This window comes from Bombus fervidus, chromosome 18 (assembly GCF_041682495.2).
Source record: "Bombus fervidus isolate BK054 chromosome 18, iyBomFerv1, whole genome shotgun sequence".
NCBI classification, from domain to species: domain Eukaryota; kingdom Metazoa; phylum Arthropoda; class Insecta; order Hymenoptera; family Apidae; genus Bombus; species Bombus fervidus.
The window spans coordinates 6710799-6732079 of NC_091534.1; the positions used below are offsets into that span (position 1 = coordinate 6710799).

Consider the following 21281-nt stretch of genomic DNA (forward strand, 5'->3'; position numbering starts at 1 on the left):
GGAAGATCGAGTCTGCAAGTTTGTGCAATTGGCCGACTTCAAGCGTTCAATTTCTACTGTTTTCGAAACGAAAAACAGCAAAATTTTATTCTACAATTCCGACTTATATTCTCAGCACGTAGAAGGACTTTCCTCATCCATTTGCTTCCAGTTGGAATTGCACGAGGCAAACAAATGTACCGTACTCGACGAGCTTTTTCGAACTCGATCTTCTCGCTGATGAAGATCGCGGCGGAATTTTGTTGCTCGTTGCTTTCCTTTCATTTCCACCCATAGAATTCACCTGATTTCGGAGCACAGTGTATTTTAAAAGCAGATGCCCACTTTATCCTTCATCCGCGTCCTGTATTCAGTTTACCTGTTATCTACGAAGATTGGCTACACACCTGTTGCGATCGAAGCTTTCGTAATGATCGTTCTGGTTGCCACTCGGTTTCCCTTGTTTCGCGATTTGCTCGTCTTTTTTTTTTTTTTTTTTTTTTTGTTGAGGTTGATCCGGTTTCCGAGTGTTTTTTCAACATGCTACGAAGTTGTAACAAATCGTATAAAATGGATCGAGTGCGAGTCCTGTGGATGGACACGTTCTGGCTATTTTATTTATGTACTTACTGTTCGTACATATACAGGTTGTCGTGGATATGTAGAAGTAGAAGTTGCAGTATGTATTTTAAATAGAAATGAAGCAGTAGATGCAACATTACTCGGCGTTTTAAATTCTGAACGATAAATCGGAACGTGGAAATTATATTGGGTTGGCAACTAAGTGATTGCGGACTTTGTCAATACTATCTAATGATAAAAGCCGCAATCACTTAGTTGCCAACCCAATATTTCGCACACAGTATTATTGTAATTAATTTTACGTGGGGAGAAGATATTTAGGATTAAATAAACATATTCGGGGAAATAATCAATCGATTGAATAAATTAAGAGGAAGCTCAAGTACGACGCTGCTTCAAACGGGCAGCGTCACTCTGAAATGTATGATTTTTTGAAATATAACAAAATACTTTGGAGTTTGCAATTTGGAAACATATATTCTGTGTCACAAGGATATTGGAAAGTAATTGAAAATTAAGTAACCTAACTAGGATTTGTTTTAATATCCATTACACGATATCGTTATTTCATTATTTTTTATGCAATATTTTGTTTATACATTTTGCCACGATGTGTTTGAATATCTCATGTTACTCCTTCTTGGTTGTTTTATTAATGTTAATTAAAAGCAATTTCAAGCAATTAAAATTGAAAGTGTGTATATATAAATTAAGAGCAATAATAAAATAATGAAAATTAAAATTCATTAGAATTAAAAGCAATTATAAGTAATTAAACATACATGTCATGCATACATTTACATCGAACCATTGCGCAGACTGTCAAATCGACTGGTTTTACAATTTTATTTTCAAATTCCTACTTCGTGTTATATCTTTTTCCGTAATGATGTAATGACTTTCGCAATGATAACTAAAAGAATAATATAATTAATTTTATTTTGTTTTTTATGTACTCAAACTGGAAATAATTTTGTATGAAGGCTACTTATTCCAATAGCAGTGAAAATGACTGGTACTTGTCAAAGTGTACAGGAGTCCTGCACTCTTTTTATCGAACCCCAATTAACCAGCTTCCTCGTTTTCTACAACTTGCCACACGTTTTCAAATTTTCACCGCCTATCATTCCATATGACGATATCAGTTATCAGGAAAATTCCCGGTCGATCGCTGGATCGCTAGATGCTGACACTAGAAATACCACAGCAGTCAAAACGACTGGTCCTGCAATTTTATAAATGTGCCAACTCTCGTTTAGGGATGATGATCCCAGGTGGATTAAAAATAGCAAAAATGTACCACATAACATGGAATTGCTTCTGTAAGAAAGTAACAAATCAATAAATATAAAAATATTCTATTATTACGTATTTTTTAAAAACCAGTGATTTTCACTGGTTCTGGTAGAAATAGCTTCGTGTCAACCATCGATGGTTCTAGCGTTAACGGCGAGTTAACGCGACAATTGAAACGAACGAAAGATGCGTTCGTAGAGAGAAAATTCTCGCGCGGTGAACGTTGAAGAAACAACCGAGAGAGGCTGGAAATGCGAATAGCAAGGATTTGAGCGTTTTACGATTGCGAAGTGACAACTGTTTGAAATCTGCTTTACCAGATTCCAGATCGTGTAAATGGAAGCGTAAATTCTCGGTGTGCGAGTGTGCGACGATCGAGGCTGGGAAATGGGCACATCTTCTTCGGCTCTTCATTTTATAGTTTCCAATCTTCAGGGTTGTGCAAACGCGGCAAAGCTGTTCACCGAGTCCGGCGAAAGTATCGTAGAAATCATGGTGACTCGAAACACTATTTCTTCGATCTGACGATCATTGCGAAATCCGTAAAGTGCATTATTCGTATTTGAAGAGTAAGAAGTTTGCCTGTAGCGTAGTTTATGCTCGAACGACGCAACTCTTGTTATATCGCTCGGTACAATAAAATGAAAAGTAGTCGTGGAATTATTGTTAACGTGCTATATGCTGTATAATAAAACAGAAACAACAAATTTTATAGTACGCTGTAGATAGTAAAAATACGCGATATTTTTGCAGTTTGTATATCACTCGCTCAGTATCGTTACCCGTGCAAAGTGAAAATCTTCTGAAAACCTCAGTATTTTTTTTTTTTTTTTTTACAAAAAATAGATCGCAATACCTGCTCGAGACGAACTCATACACGGGGTGGTTTAGAAATCAGAGGCCACGGTTTTTCAGACACTTTGGATAATCGGACAACGAGAGGTTTTGTCCAAAAGTTAATTAAAATTGAAATAAACTGTCAATCGGCTGCAAGTTACAGTGTTGAGAACGTGATGCACTTTTCAATTCTCTGTAGAAAAGTGTTCAGAGTACTTGGGTCGGAAGATGACTACATTAAAAGACACTTTAGCTTCTCGTACGGAAGACGAAGAATTTTTGTCTTTGTCTTTGTCTTTCGTACGACAAGTTTTACAACAATAAACCAAATACATCTTTTAATCCAATTTCACACTTGTCGACCCAAATAGCTTGACAGCTTCTTGCAGGGACTTGAAAAATGCATCGATCGGAGTATAAGATGTTTTTCAAAATTCGCAATATCGCAATTTGTGTTCGATCTAAAGCTGATAAACTTTTGTTCGAAGCGATTCTTCGTCCGACTATAGGAAATGTCTGAATAATCGACTGGTTTCCAACCCACCCTGTATATAACGTGCGCTCTTGCAACAGGAAAATTGCCAGGTAATTTTTCCATTGCAAATTCATTAAAAATAATCCTACCCAATGCCTTCGTCGTTAAATTCATCGTTTCTAATGTGCAAATATTCGCAACATCTTAAAATTTATATATTCATATTCTAGCTCTCACTAAAATTGCAATTTGCAAACAGCAAATTGTAACCAATTTTTACGACGAATATACTCGTCCAAAACAGCCAACTGGTTAAACATTCTGCATATTTTTCCATGTTAGACGCGCAGTCATCTGCGACGATCATTTCGACTGACCAACACCTGAACACGTTCGGAATTCATTGAAACCAAAATACATATGTAGTTGAATAATACACACATATATCGTTAATAATTTTTTATCTTAATAACAGAAATAATACTATAGGAACACTAAATTTAGACTTAGAATTTATATTAGAACAGTTCTATATTTATTTGATAAACGATTCCAAAGATATTCATCGATACGCGCTTGCACGCGTCTCAGCACTTTCTTCCATACCAGCCTGTTAACCGAACAGTTTACATTCCTTTGTTTTAGAGACGCCGCGCACACACATACATCCACACACTGATATTCACATATATGTATCACTACTACGCAGCTAATCTAGTCCAGCACATAAAATTATACATATGTCAATAAAAATGTGCTTAATTGCAATGATCCAACGGATTAGCGAGTAGCCGTATCTATGTAGCGAAGTAGCGGCGCGTGATAAAAGCGAAACTTGAGGTATAACTTAGATGAAGGCTAAGGGACAGTTGGCCAGACTGTCCTTCGCCTCACACGCTAGTTTCCATCGTGTTTGTCTCGCCATCTTCCTGGCTATATCGTCAGCCAGCACGGATTACCACAACGGAAACTCGTCGGTAGATTTCGCAATCCCCGGAGTTACATCTAACCGGGAAACCCTTGAGGAAATTATTACACGCCAGAGTAACGCTTTCAGGATCGTGGTCTAGTTTCACACCGACAGCTTTGCATATCGTTATCGTTGTTGTCAGTGTGGTTTGCTTCCGCCACGTGTTCCGCGATTTTAAAAGCATCGTGTTAAAAGCTTCGCGACACGTTCCACCAAACTTGGTTCGTTAAACTTGGATCTTGGATTAGTTGTTTAAGGGTTGGTTTCTTTTATTTATCCTCGCAACAGCGCACGTCGTCAACAGAGCTTCCGGTCTTAGGCGTGAGAAACGAGGCCTGGGAAATTCTTTTGAAGCTGAGAATCTGAGAGCAATTTGGCTGCTATCCGTCTTAATTCGTAGATTGTATCGTAAATTGTATTGATAGGTTTGATTTTGCTCTCAAAGTGATCTTCGATTAATTCTTTGGATTTTGCGTATAATTTTGCGACTATTCCTTGTAGAAAGTAACGAAGATTCTCAGTCATCTTGGGTTTCATCAAATCGTTCGGTCTTTCCGGAAAAATCTACAAAGTTGCAATGTAGCAAATAGAAAATTTGCGAGTTTAGATTAAGAACGTACGTTGCAATTTTGTGTACAATGTCGACTATTCGTTGTCGAAAGTAACGAAGATTCTCAGTCATCTTGGGTTTCATCAAAGTGTTCGGCCTTTCCGGAAAAATGTAGAAAGTTACAATGTAGCAAATAGAAAATTTGCGAGTTTAGATTAAGAACGTACGTTGCAATTTTGCGTACAATGTCGATTATTCGTTGTCGAAAAAAACGAAGATTCTCAGTCATCTTGGGTTTCATCAAATCGTTCGGTCTTTCCGGAAAAATGTAGAAAGTTACAATGTAGCAAATAGAAAATTTGCGAGTTTAGATTAAGAACGTACGTTGCAATTTTGCGTACACTGTCGATTATTCGTTGTCGAAAGAAACGAAGATTCTCAGTCATCTCAGGTTTCATCAAATTGTTCGATCTTTCCGGAAAAATGTAGAAAGTTGCAATGTAGCAAATAGAAAATTTGCGAGTTTAGATTAAGAACGTACGTTGCAATTTTGCGTACAATGTTGATTATTCGTTGTCGAAAGTAACGAAGATTCTCAGTCATCTTGGGTTTCATCAAAGTGTTCGGCCTTTCCGGAAAAATGTACAAAGTTGCAATGTAGCAAATAGAAAATTTGCGAGTTTAGATTAAAAACGTACGTTGCAATTTTGCGTACAATGTCGACTATTCGTTGTCGAAAGTAACGAAGATTCTCAGTCATCTTGGGTTTCATCAAATCGTTCGGTCTTTCCGGAAAAATGTACAAAGTTGCAATGTAGCAAATAGAAAATTTGCGAGTTTAGATTAAGAACGTACGTTGCAATTTTGCGTATAATGTCGACTATTTGTTATCGAAAGTAATAAAAATTCTCGGTCATCTTAGGTTTCATCAAATAGTTCGATCTTTCCGGAAAAATGTAGAAAGTTACAATGTAGCAAATAGAAAATTTGCGAGTTTAGATTAAGAACGTACATTGCAATTTTGCAATTTTTGCCTTAGTTTCATTAGGATATCGCGAATTTTAAAATACTAACTCTTTATACTGAGACTGTTACTCTGCTCGTTTCGTATAATTCGCACGGTCGACAAATTTTATTTGCAGTTCCATCAAATCTGAAAAAAAGAAAACGTGCAAGACGAGTGTGTTAATATTTCCTAATTATCGGAGAAGATGATTTTCCAGAATTTTGATTCTTGAAACGTATATTCTTCGTGTCGCATCCTCTTTGTACATAAGTTTTATAAGCGGCAACTTTGTAGGAAAAAGGAGGAAAAAGCGCGTATTTTCCTAACTCGCAGAGTTAATGTGTTTACCGAAACGACATTATACACTTGTTGACTTCAGAGCCAGCAACTTTAGCTTCGAGAGAAGCTGACTTCGTTACGATTAACTGTTAATGGACTTTTCTTAACGGCGTATACTAAATATTATCTTCTAACGAGCAACAAGTGTTTGGTTATTAATCAAGAAATTACCAGGCTTTTACTTTCTACTTTCGCAAATTACAGAAACAGGAAAGACAAAACAATGAAATCGCGAAAGCCAGGCAACTACGAAGAATAGTTATCTCTGCAGTGGAAATTAATCGAATCTAACTGTACACAATTACAATGATTCGTATAAACAATTAAAATAATACACAGAAAATGTTAAATAAATGCTTCTACTTCGTGTTATTACTTAAAACTAGAAAAAGACTAAAAGAGACTAGCTACATCCAGTTAATGAAATTCCAAAAGATTTTATATAACACGCAACATATCTTGCAAAAGTTTCATACGTAAAATTACTTCCATAATATTATAAATATATTTTATTTCATTCTCTCTTGCAGCAATGCAAACAATGCACCTAACAATAATCGTTCTAATTACAACCAGACATTGTCGTAATTAGACATTGTTGTCACTGGTTCAGCGTGTGACGTGGAAATGCCAAATTTTTGACCGCCTGGTCAGCTTCAAAACATTTTTGCAGTGAGCAGATTGCACGCTTCGGCTTGCGTGACACGCCGCTTTCGTTAATTCGGCACAAATTGACCTGTCCTTTCCGCTACGTACGTTTAAATTGGAAAGCAATGGCCGGCCAACGATGGTTAAAGCTCCTCGTCCAGTTTTCATTTAACTCTTACGAGTGTCCTGGCGGACTGGTTTAAACTATACGACAGTTATCCACCGACTTTGCATTATTTCCATTCTTCTAAATTCAAATTTACAGCCTTCAGAAAGTTACACTGATAAGGTTTTAATTGGTTCTGACGATCGCGATGATAACTCGCCCAATCGAGTTGAAAATTGTCTGGAAAAAGAGTACGAACGGCCAAGCAAAGCTTACGCTTTTAGAGGCAGAGTCGTTCACTTCTTTCAACAAGTCCGACCAACTTCTTCGTTGCATCGCCCAATGGCATAAGACAATTCTTATGGCGGAGACTTTTATTGTTGTTATTATTAATTGATTATGTTGCTTGATACGTTCGTTTGTCTTCCGCTGATTGTCAGAGAATTTGGAATAACCGCGAGAAAAAGCTTAGGATTCCGATGGTCAGGAAAGTTTTCAAGCCCAGTGGATACGTCGGCGTAAATTTGCAGGCTGATACGAACTGGATTGTAAATAGCGCTTAGGGTTTACAAGGCCGGAAATGAAATCGGAAAACGAGCTGGTAACGATTCCGGCGTGGCGTAGCCTGGACTCGGTTCAGGCGACGTGAACGTCGGCGTCGAGGCTGCTTATTAAATAGCGTGGCTATAAATTGCCGAGCAATTCGCTCCGCCAGTTATCGCCGCGCCCCTCCAGCCGCGAAACTTAGTCAATTTCCAGCAGCGTAAACGTTTACACGCGCCGCCGACAGGTATTTACGCGCGAACGTGCGAATTCCGTGAATACCTTGAGCCGAGCTTTAATTCTCCGACTGCAGATGCGTCCACGGTGTTCCCGTCCATTTCCCGTTCCTTTCTTACGCCGATCGATGGTTTAGTGCCGCGCGGCACGCGAACACGCCCCGCTACATGCCTCCGTACCTCTCTCATCGTTTCCAACGTCTTTCTTTTATTTCCCTTCGTTTTTCTTCCTTCCTTTCCTTCTTTTTCCTTTTCTTCCCCTTTTCTCTCTCTTTTTTCTTGTTTTTTCTTTGTTTCCGATCGGTAAATCAAGGTGGAATGCGGAGGTTCAATCAGTTTCGAATTAGGAGAGATGGTCTCTTAATCCACGAACAATGCGTACTGGGAGTAATTAGAGAGTTAGTCTGGTATTTTGCTTCGAGCAGATTGTCTTATGTTGTTTTTTTAATCCTCTCACGATCGATATTTTAACAATTTGTTAATAAATGTATAGTTGTTTTTGTGAAATTCATCTTTCGTTTATCAATTTCTGACGCATTGAGTATTCTTTACAGGAAGAGGAGGAAATGATTCTATCGTTGACGATTGGTAAAGGGAAATGTTTGAATATAATTGAAAAAGAATTCCTGAAAGAGTTGAATATTATTCTTTTGCGAAATGCTTGGCAGGTTTATCGGTAAGAACGTGGTCTTAATACGATGGATTATTGTCAAAACTATTGTTAGATTCTTTTACGTGTTAAGAGGCAACGTATTGGTATAAACAGTTTCGTATGTGAAATAGCTATATGTCAATAAACGCACAATTGAACGGAACGAAAGCGAATAAAAATAAATACCGATTTTCATAGTGAAATTCTACCTGTTGTTTATTTTTCTTAATCGTTTCACGCACACAGATTAATAACAGTGCTTTTAGATAACGTTGACTTGCAATCCTACGATCCTTTTGTTACCAGCTAGCTGTTGCGGTCTCTTTGATAAGTGTGTACCTAAAATGTAAGCGATGACGAGTATACTCGTCAGACACAGAATGGCGGAATTGTAATATAGAATGAAGTTGTAACGAAACGAATGTTTTATTTCCTAATTTTATTACCCACAGAGTCGGTCGTATCACAAAATATTGCCATTACCTCGCGACGAGTATACTCGTCAGACACAGAATGGTTGTTGTAATATAGAATTAAGTTGTAACGAAACGAACGTTTTATTTTCTAATTTTATTTCCGACAGAGCTGGTCGTATCACAAAATATTGCCATTCCCTCGCGACGAGTATACTCGTCAGACACAGAATGGTTGTTGTAATATAGAATTAAGTTGTAACGAAACGAACGTTTTATTTTCTAATTTTATTACCCACAGAGTTGGTCGTATCACAAAATATTGCCATTACCTCGCGACGAGTATACTCGTCGGACATAGAATGACGGAATTGTAATATAGAATGAAGTTGCAACGAAACGAGCGTGTTATTTTCTAATTTTATTATCGATAGAGTTGGTCGTATTACAAAATATTGCCATTCCTTCGCGACGAGTATACTCGTCGGACATAGAACGGTGGAATTGTAATATAGAATGAAGTTGCAACGAAACGAGCGTGTTATTTTCTAATTTTATTATCGATAGAGCTGGTCGTATCACAAAATATTGCCATTCCTTCGCGACGAGTATACTCGTCAATAACAGCCAACTCGTTAAAGAACAGTTAATCGACAATCTTAAAACACACTCGCTCATGGAAGTTTAACAATAAGACCGCGATAATTATTTTCATTACAAACGCAATTTCTCTTTCTTACGTTCTAAAACATAATCCAACATCGTAAGCCGATATCGTAAGGAAAGAAATATTTCGCTTGAAAATCATTCATATTCTCAACTTCGTCGAGCCAACCGCTGTTCATCTTCTCCAACACCGATCGTAACAAATCCTCCTCGTTCTTATCTCTGCAAACTTTCTCCTCGGCAGAGCACGTAAGGCGCAAGGTAAACGTCATAGCGGAACTCGACTCGCCAATGCGAAAGGAGGCAAACTTTCCACGGCTGTCACAGGCCAACGTAGTTGGGGCCAGAGAAAAATAGGAACACGCGTTGGTGAACTTACTGCTTCTGCCTGATGATCATAGTCGTACGTTGTCGCGGCAATATCGCGTCTGTCGTCAACGAAACAACGTCGTCGAATTCCGTTTCACCCTGGCTTTCCTGCGCCTCTTTGTGAAAATCACTCTTGCAATCTCGTCAGTTTAAGAAAGTTTTGGCCATGCCCCCGGGCGGACACCTCGCGCGATTACCCCTTTGAGGCAACTTGCGTCCAGGCACAACGTTTAATCAACTTGACAACTTTCGTAATCACGCTCGTAATACGGTCGCGTTAGTCGCGTGTAGGCCGAAGTTGAACGAGCCGATCCCGGCACTGAGTCCTTGAATAACGATGCGACGATTTCCGGAAAAAGCGTGTATAATTAGAAATTTAACCATGAGAGAGAGAGAGAGAGAGGAGAGAGGAGAGAGGGAGGAGGCAGATTCAGCCGGACGATGGATTTCCTTCTCGCGAAAGGGGACGAGCCTGTACAGCGCCAACTAATTGAAATGTTAATTCGAAGCTGTGCTTGCTGAACGTTAGGCTCACGATTAGACGTTATTTGGCTGTATAATGAGATGGAAATGTAGTGCAACGAATGATGGTGAAGTTGGGCAGTTGGTAATTTTGGAGATGCTATTCCTCTCGTTTCTTTCAGTTGGAAATGGAATCGTCGTTGGGTGGCGAACGAAGCTGGCTAAGTTTTTCGTACACTGTGCAAAAGGCACGAAGAGGGAAATTTGTTAAATATTGTTTTTTTATTATTTAATTTGGAATTTGCAATTTGTCCAGCTGGACATTAGGTAAATTTTTCTAGCTTTATTGCTGAATAACATGTGGATGGCTACCCCCACCGGGATGCAATCTTCGAATTTGTCTATTTTATGCAGTCAAAGTTTTTTCTTCATTTTTATTATTATTAAATTTGTACTTTACAATTTGTCCTGCTAGACACTTGGTAAATTTTTCTAACTTTATTGCTGAATAACATGTGGATGGCTACCCCCACCGGGATACCATCGTCGAGTTTACCTATTTTATGCAGTCAAAGTTTCTTCTTTTTTTAAAATTATTATTTAATTTATACTGTACAATTTGTCCAGCTGGACATTTGGCAAATTTTTCTAACTTTATTGCTGAATAACATGTGGATGGCTACCCCCACCGGGATACAATCTTCGAGTTTATCTATTTTATGCAGTCAAAGTTTTTTCTTTTTTTAAAATTATTATTTAATTTGGAATTTGCAATTTGTCCAGCTGGACATTAGGTAAATTTTTCTAACTTTATTGCTGAATAACATGTGGATGGCTACCCCCACCGGGATACAATCTTCGAGTTTATCTATTTTATGCAGTCAAAGTTTTTTCTTTTTTTTAAATTATTATTTAATTTGGAATTTGCAATTTGTTCAGCTGGACATTTGGTAAATTTTTCAAACTTAATTGCTAAATAACATATGGATGGCTAACCCAACCCCAGCGAAATACCATCTTCCAGTTTGACTATTTTATTTCTTTACTGAGGTCAGTGGAGTGTTCTCTTTTTAGTCTTCTTTCTATGAGAGTTTAGCATACTTCAGAAGCCAGCTGGTTTGCATGTGTTGCTGTTCTTTCCTTGTATTTTTTTTTTTTTTTTTAATATCGTCAACGTTTGCTCTCGCTTCAGATTGTTATAATTCGTAAATATATGACGTTGCAACACTATCATCCACGTAGTAATCTAATACTAGCGATATATTAAATGTGAGTTGGAAATTAGAACCTGCAATTGAGTTGGGAACTGGTGAAATGAATTTTTTGATTCAACTGATTGGAACGTTAATTATCAAAAGTTGTAATTACGTATCACGTAAAATGGAGTAATAAGTTAATAAATCCGCGATAGTAACGTGAAATGAAATGTGATTCCGACAAGCCCAAGAGGGAAAAAATGGAGCCAAGTCGTTCGATGGATTCTGTTCGTTTCGATTACGTTCGTTCGTGCAGTTGTACCAGCGATTCGATCGAGAACTGTAATGAGGCTGCACTTAATTAGTTGGAGCTGAAGAAGCAATTATAGCGGACTACATTCGCCATGCCATTACGGACGTCGTTGATAAATGAATGAAATAGTTTTGAAGCACTTGATTGTTGGATGACATTTCTATTAACAACGGCGTAACTAATTATTAGCCTCAAGTTGAAACACCAGAGTGCCAACTAATTAAATGAACGTGTGGTTGACATTTAAAAATATTTTAACTATATTTTTCTTGACAATCTAATTTTCCTTTGCCACGGAAAACCTAATTCTCATTGTATTTAATAATTCAAATTTTGGAACTTATTGTTCCAAATTAAACGAACTGATGAACACACTTAATAACTGAGTTACTGTAAACGCTAAATTAATAATGTACGCTGGAAAGAAATATCTCATCGATCACGATATCACTAAATATTCAAACATCTAATTTACTTATCCACGATGTTTTCTCAGTTTATACATCGTCCTCGATAAATGGTATTTAATAAACGAGTGTATGAAATTTCCTAAAAGAATTATCCGCCCTCAGCTGCGCCCATTATTTCAATTTATATTTCCAATCAGAATAGATTTTATCGCTGTTAAATTTCATGCTACGTCTGTATATGTACAGCAACAAAAGGGATTTTATTACATAACAGGAATCCGGTTGATCGAATCCGACGTTTCGTCGAAACATAGTGAAAATTCTACAAATGTACCAAACATATCACAGTTTGATACAACATTCACGTTATAGACACCAAATAATAATTATTCAATCGTACAACTTATGAATTGCTGTACGTAATAAATTTCTCGTGATTGAAGTTGGAAAGGAAACTACATAATAACAGAATTTCAGATTTAGTTTACAACGTAACTTGCTACTTTCCCTTCACGCGGTTTTACAAATTTTAATTGAGATACTCGCGTCGATATTCAAATTTATCACCTGGCCTCACCTACCTTTCCGGAGTCAGGGATTGTACCCTCGTCTGTTTGGAATTTTATTTTATTTTGTTTATTTCTATTTTATTATATTTTAAACGCGAGCTTTAATCAAACAGGTCTGTGATAAAATCTTCAAAACGCGTGTAATACGTGCCAACTGTATTTTGTAATACATACTGGGTTGGCAACTAAGTGATTGCGGATTTTGGCATTACCACCTAATGACAAAATTCGCAATCACTTAGTTGCCAACTCAATAGTAACATTTACACATATCCTGAATCTTCTAAACGTTCTGCAGCTTATTGTCCAGTAGTGGACGGTACGAAAAGGCGTACTATGTTGCAAATTGAACGAACTACAAACTAAATCGCTAAGAGAATATACGTTTTCCTTGGTATTCTCAATATATATCATTGAATATTAACGTACAGGTTTCCAATTCGCAACAAAGCTCATTACTGGTAGACACAGTGATTCACAAGCCATAAATTTCAAGCTACCAATATAGCATAGTATATGTAACAAAATAATATAATAATACAATAGAAAATAATAGTAACGTAATACAGAACATAGCATAAAAATATTCACTGTCATGGCACAACAAATTATTTTTATTGAAAGGAATAAAAATTTAATTAAATTTTACAAATTCCCAACTTCCTATTATTTTATCATTAATTGAAAAATCGTAAAGGCAGACCTATAACTTACAACTCGTAATTCGTCAGTTTATTAACGTTATCGGTTATTAAATTACCTCTTACGCAAAAGAATGCTGGCGCGTAAAATTCACCGATTTGTTGGCCAGGCAAAAATTCCATGTGCCGAACAATCGAAATAAAAGCCCGGATCCGCAATTAGCTCGGTATCGAGGTTCGATAATCTTCGTGCGCGCTTTTATACCAGAGATCTCATCGAGGAAGCTCAATGAGATTACGACTAATTTTACGAACTGGATGGCGAGGACATAAAAGAGGGTTGAATTCGGTGGCGGAGGACCGCGGTTGCGTCAGTGAAATAACTGCGAATTAAAAGAGCCACAATGTCTTGTACATTTTATGACATTCACTGTGCTAGATAACGCGTTTCAGAGGAAGTGTATTTGTATTATTGTGTATGATAATATACAATTGCTATATGCAATTATAACACATAATTGTTGATTGTATAGTAATTATATATACAATTGCAATATACGATTATACAGTTATATAAAATATATTTATTAATATAAATATATAAATATATTTTATATAAATAAAGGGACAGGTAAAAGAAGTGGATAATATATTTTATATAAATATATTTATATTTAATATTTATATATCTATTTATTTATTATATTATATATATTATATTATTTTTATAATATATATTATATTTGTAATATTTGTATAAAATATATTATGTATTATATGTTATATTATAAAATATATTATCCATTTCTTTTGCCTGTGTTCCTTGCAAAAAAATCTAGAAAAAATTGTAGAAAACACGAGTATTATTGTGTATGATATTGTATTATTGTGTACGATAATACAAATGCAATGTACAATTATAACACATAATTGTTGATTATGTAGTAATTATATATGCAAATGCAATATACGATTATATATATTTATACAATTACAATATACAATTTATATATATTTATATTATTAAATATATTTTATATAAATAATATATAAATATATAAATATATTCTGTATAAATATATATTTTATATAAATATATTATCCACTTCTTTTGCCTGTGCCCCTTTTAAAAAAATGCAGAACCGAGGAATAAAATTGTACAAAACACGAGTATTATTGTGTATGATAATACGAATGCAATATACAATTATGACACATAATTGTTGATTGTATAGTAATTATATACACAAATGCAATATACGGTTATACAATTATACAAATATAATATAACAAATGGTATACAGTATTGTATTGTTATAGACAAATTACTTAGAGATAGTTATTTTTTAATTGCCACTGGTATTTGTATATTGTCAAATAAATTACATGTTTTTGTAGACTATCCTCCAGGTAATTTGGTCAACCTATTGTGAAAGAGAAGTATACAGGATTAGTCAGTGGATATTTTTCAGTCTGGTTATCCACTTCTTTTACCTGTAATCCTTGCAAAAAAATCCAGAAAAAATTGTAGAAAACACGAGTATTATTGTGTATGATAATACAAATGCAATATACAATTATAACACATAATTATATATATAGAAATGCAATATACGATTATACAATTATACAAATATAATATAACAAATGGTATAGAGTATTGTATTGTTATAGACAAATTACTTAGAGATAGTTATTTTTTAATTGCCAATGGTATTTGTATATTGTCAAATAAATTACATGTTTTTGTAGACTATCCTCCAGGTAATTTGGTCAACCTATTGTGAAAGAGAAGTATACAGGATTAGTCAGTGGATATTTTTCAGTCTGGTTATCCACTTCTTTTGCCTGTGTCCCTTGCAAAAAATGCAGAAGCGAGGAATAAAATTGTAGAAAACACGAGTGCGAAGGAACAAGTTTTTCAGGAGGAAAGAGAAAAAACGTATGCGTTAACGTAGTAGAAATTCGTGAAAAAGAAAAAGAAAAGAATTGCATTGATTTAAGTTGGTGACATGGACAAGAGCGAAGAGGCAATTAACTAATTTTCCTCCACAGAGGATACATTGTGACACCATCTTCCAGCATCGTCAATAATTATTTGCAAAAAGAAATTGCATTTAAATTCTACTCTGCAGTGTTCTCATTGCTACGTAGAACATTTCCCAATGGGAAAGCACAATTCTTCAATTTTACCATTTACAGTGTCTTCTAGAAAGCAGTCTTCAGCTACTCGTTTAACCTGCTCGCGTTAGGTTATTTTTATTTATTCGATCGTATTGTCGCAGTAAGAAATAAATAATCGTAATTGCCAGCTGCAATTCAAAAATCTCTGCAGCTGCTTGTTTAATTTGAAAACAATTCGTTCTCTGTATAGTCCGCAAGGGCTCGCTTACACGACCATTAGGTTAATAACAGTGTTTCATAAACCGCTTAAACGTGGCGCTAGTTATTCTGCGCACATTGTATTATAAATAATTTTGACGATAAAAGCTCATAAAAAGAGAAGAAAAGCAGCGAGGAATTGTTAGTTACGTGCAGTGGAATAGCTTGACGCTAGGAATCTACTTGTGGCGGAACTCGGTCGCCTTCGACCTTTGCCACCCGATCACTTGGCAATTTCTCCGCGCAACGACTGTCGCCTCTAGGGATTTTCTCAGTTGGCAGGGCTGATGCTGTATTCAGCTGCTGCGGATAGTTGAAAACAATGCGTCCCGGAGGAAAGAAAATAGGCGTGTTCCCTTCTTTTTCCGGCGATGGTTGAAAGGAATCTTGGAAAAGTGCGATTTACTGATTACACTGCTGGGAACGTTTATCGCGTGACTCGAGTGGTAACACTGAAATCACCAGATCTGTAGGAACCACAGTGTACAGGTGTTTTGTCTTTGGAATAGGAATTTGGACTTTGAACAAATTAATTAATTCTTGTGCAGGTAGAACTTTAGAAAATTGGTAATAATTACATGTGTATAGGTAGTTGTTATATATTTTTTTATATAGCTCTATATATTTGTTTATAATAGTGTTATTAATTAATTGTTACTGAATATACCAATACAGCCATTGTAATAAATTTTTGTATCTCTCGATTACAGTAAGCAAGTAATATACAAAGATAATATATAAAAGACAATTAATTGAATAACATTATTATGAACAAACATTTACAACAATAATCTCTTCAACACTGTATACGATACATAATTGATCTTTATTACGCGCTTCATTAATTCTAATTGTTATATTTAGATATGCAGTAGATTGATAGTTTTAGTGTTAAATACGTTGCATATTTTATTGTTGAATATCGTATCATTCTTTAGTTATTTAGCGCTATGGAAACATGAATAATAACTCAGTGACAAACGAGAACTGCAACGAGCTATCCATAAAATATGGTTCTGAGAAATTTTGTTTAAAAATTAACATCTTCCATGTCTAAAAGGTGTACGAGCTGGCGAATGAAGTGGAAAATACTGTTATTACGTTCACTGATTGTAATCCTATTTTATCGCGTGCATCTTTACACACTGTAGATAAATATAATCACAAGCTTGTAATTTATTCAATAATTTATCAAATAAATACAAGCATTTCGAAATTGCTATTCGACATCGAACACGATACTTGAAAAATAATAGTATTCATAGTACAGCCTATGATAGGTACCATTTTATGTGGCATCTTCCTCCCTGAATAGATCCTATTATATTTTTGAATGAATGTAAAATTAATAGAACCGAGGCGAACGCGATTATTACGAAGAATGGACAATCTATAAAAGAAGAATAAAACTACTGGGTCCATCTATTGGATAGTGCCATTCAATTTCAAGTAAAAGTAAAAATCGCCACAAAAGACGTATTACCATCGTATTGCTCGTCTTGACGTCCCATTGTCATCGTTTTCAGATAACCTTTTTGTATCCATGGTTTCTAGAAAATTGTTCCTTGTGGTCCATTCATCTTCCACATTTCCGCAATCCTCCACCAACGTCTAGCTGAATACAAAATTCCCTTGGACCCTCGTCGCGTATTAGCAGCGATTTGTATTGGCTTGGCAACTAAGTGATCGCGGACTTTGTCATTACCACATAATGACAAAAGCCGCAATCACTTAGTTGCCAAGCCAATATTTCACCCATTTTATGTTTTGCCGTCGATTCGCAGGCTAATAATAATAATAATGCAAAGATACGACCGCGATAGTAATTTTCATAGAATATTCCATCCGCGTGCAATGGCCGTAATTTTCGAAACGCTCATAGGATGGCACGACTGTTCTGGGTCATCGATCTTCGCGACACTGGCCGCATTCTACGCGCACCAGGATTACGTTTAACGTTTTATTTTTTTGTATTCTTCATCATCGTATCGCGTATGACCAAGACGCGTACGATGAAGTTTGTCGACGACGATATCGCTGTCGTACCTTTTCCGCCGTGAACGCGCGGTGCACTTGCGAGTGAGGTTAAGCTGCGAACACAGGGAAATGGAAAGGTTTAGTTTGGTTTCAACATGGCAAATATTGAAACACCGAACATGTACAATCGTCGGGCACATGCAATTGCAAGGCAAATTTTTTAGATATTTCTAAAATCAATAGCAATCCATGCACCGTGTATTGGAGACCAACACGGTTTAAAACTTACTCCGTAGCGTTGCGATTTTGGTAAAACGTATGTTTGAAAAAATCGAACGAAACATCAAAAGATATAGAAAATATAGAATGAAATTCCTCACGACTTTTCAAAGTAATTTTCTACTCGCAGTTGCTTATTACGTGTCTTTCCAATTTATTTATTGCCGAGAGTTGTGTATTTTAATCGCCGAAATAAATGTATAGGAACATTTAGATTACACTTAGAATTGATATTAAAATAGTTTCAGATTTATTTAATTTCTGATGTACAAGATATTCGTCGATACACATTTGCACGCGTCTCGGCACTCTCTTCGTCTCGCCATCTTCCTTATCGACGGAACAGTTGCATTCTTTTGTTTTACCAGATGCTATTCACGCACATACTCCAACACACCCATACTCATATACGCGTGCCACTACTACACGGCTGATCTAATGTAGCACACAAAATTAAACATATCTCGATAGTATGTAATAATAAAGGCCATAACTGTTCGAATTCTTTTGTAAATCGTTACGTACAGATAATGTACGACGACTAGAGGCAGAAAACACGATCAGCCGTACTTTCTGTCGCAGTCGTTTCACGCATCTCTGTCACTCGAAATTCATTCTTATTGCGGATTTTTGATTTTGCAATCACTTAGTTGCCAATATTTAGTATCAATAAAAAAGTCATACGAAATTCTCCTTCTCGCAATATGAGGTACACTGTCGTCTTGCTTATCCGAGACCAGTTTAACCAAAGCTTCGTATTGTCCGAGGTGTTTTGAGCTTCACCATAACAGCATCTTTTTTCCAAAAATTTATCCTAAAGGAAATGTAAGGATTCAGATATTATTTATTAAGACAGTTAATCAAGCTTTCAATCGAATTAACAGTTAATGAAACTGGAGTACATGTGTAGTGTTCTACATTATACTGTGCACGCTCGTACTCGTACTCATATACGCGTGTCACTACTACGCGGCTAATCTAGTGTAGCACACATAATTACACACATCTCGATATTTATACATCATCGATACTTGTAGTATACAATTTGTAGCAAATTACAAACGCGAGGGACAATTTCTTTCAGACATCGGTTCGATAAAAATTCTGTTAATAGTAGTTGATCTGTGACTTTCAATTTAATACGAAGAATCGAACATGTCCTATAGAAATGGCGTTTTTACAAATGCTAATACACCCGGAGTAATACGACTGGAAATATTTTCACGCTCGCTAAAACACGAATACATTTTTTTCTCAGATTTTCACTGACTTACCGTAAAAACGTCGATACGTTCTGTACGTGAGAACGCAGTCGTAAAACATCGGCGCGATAAAACTGTACGATCGCGTGTTGACAGGCAAACGTAGTCAATTTTAATCCCGCCCTTGTAAACTTGTAAAGCATAGTCGGAGGGCCGTGGTAGAAAATTTCATCGCCACGTAAATTCTTCTCAACCCCATCATCCCTCGCTTTTTATAAGCAATATTTCGTTTACTTAACATTACGGCCGATTAGAATTTCTTACCCCGCTCTTCTTCTCCTATTACACGCTGTAATCTCGAATTTGCATGGAAGCCTTCTTGTTGGAAATTTCGTTCGCGAAAGACGAACAATCGTCTGTGTTATGTGCCTGCGTGCAGAGTTTGCGGTTAAACCGATAATGAAAAATCGAAAAAGATTTTTTCACGCGATCAGATGTTTCATTTATTTGCAGATTTCGCGCACTCGCGAAGAGTATCCCGGCCGTTAAATGGCCATGAGCTGGAATCGGTTTGTTCAATATTTAAGATAGAAATTGGAAGGCTTAACGAACGACTTGCGAAAAATTGATTATCGAGCGTTGTGACGTGTGCACGTGCGGTGACTAAAGCACGGCCATTCCGCGGTGCTGCTTAGCTGGCGCATTTATATTTCAGCAGTGAAATGGCGAAACTGGACGCGGGATATGGCCGACCCGGAATTTTACAGGCTCGTTAAACTGCATATTTCATCATCGTCCATTCGTCCATCGAGCGTGTCTGATTTTTTCAAAAATCGCCGATGTCCATCGACAGAGACGTCCGCGAGTCCTGAAATTATCGGGCGCGAGTTGCGAATTTTTGGCAAAGCGGCGCGCTGATTCGATCGGCGCGAATCGTTCGTTGCTGTCGGCCCGAGGTTTTTCGAGAGCAGCCGAGGAATAAACGAATGGCGGATTCTAGACGCACAGTTGCACGAGAAAGTTTCACGATTCGCGGTGCTGTTGGCGATAAACTGTGTCAGACGTATTTAACTTTTCGCCCACTCCAATTGTTCGTCGTCCAGGATTCAAGTGCTTCCGAGTACTTGCAAAATGACGAGAACTTGTTAAAGCGATTCGTTGGCAGAGTTTCCTCCTTTCAGTTTGCCACTGCCGAACAAAGCGATCGAAGAAGATTCTTCGTTTTTCGTTTTCCTGCCGACTCTCGTAGTTTTGTCTAATTAGATATCGATCAATGTCTACGTACTGTGCGTTACGCGATTTTCCTTGCACGAGGAAAATCCATACGCTACGTTGACAAATTTTCTTTGTTTCACGTTTCATCCGTGCGCAACTCTCGCGGATTATAAAAATGTTGACTGGCGATTGCAGTTTTGGAAAGAACGATTATCGTTAACGTTGGATAAACTGTTCTTGTCGAGTTAGCAAACAAATGGTAACAAATGGTTTTTGAACGAAGCTTGTGAAATTTCGAGAAAACGCATCATTAAAAGAACGCAAGCTATTGGTAAAAATAAGTCCACTCACTATATCTACCATTCCGACAAACTAAGAAAGAAGAAGGTAGAATGAAAGAACGAGAAGGCAAAATACGCTCTTTCCTTGACGACTATCGATCAGCTAGAACTTGCTTTGATAAAAGCTGCAAGTGCAACCTGATTATTTTAACACTTTGAATGCCACGCCGAAATCACGTTTCGCTCAGGACGCCACGGGAGTATTTTTATTATTCAAAGCGTATAATAGTAAAATAACAGTAAATCGATGATGTAAGACAACATTCTTCCCCCATGGACCTTTTATCTTATTGGTGGTCACAGGTGACCACCGTGGCGTCTTGGTAACAGTTGATAACGACATATTGTAACGAGGCTTCGTTCATTTCAACAAACCATTCGCATGCGTCATTTCGTCGTAAGCAAAACGTGCAGAATATATTGTTGAAACGTGTGGAAGATATTAGTAAACAGTACTATGATTATTTTTATGATTTCGACGAAACACTCGGCTGAAATGGTAGAGGTCCGGAAAAAAATTATGTTTGCGATAAACCAATGGTAATGGTAGATTACAAGAGAGGAAAATGTGCTGTAGATTTATCAGATCAAATGATAGCATATTCTACACCACACAGAAGAACCCTC

At 36.7% G+C, this 21281-nt stretch overlaps 1 protein-coding gene across 9 annotated transcripts in view; it reads left to right on the forward strand.

Annotated features, from left to right (window-relative positions):
- The window catches only part of Nrx-1 (neurexin 1), a 661903-nt gene that overhangs the window by 191225 nt on the left and 449397 nt on the right, over positions 1–21281 (forward strand). The window lies entirely within an intron of this gene.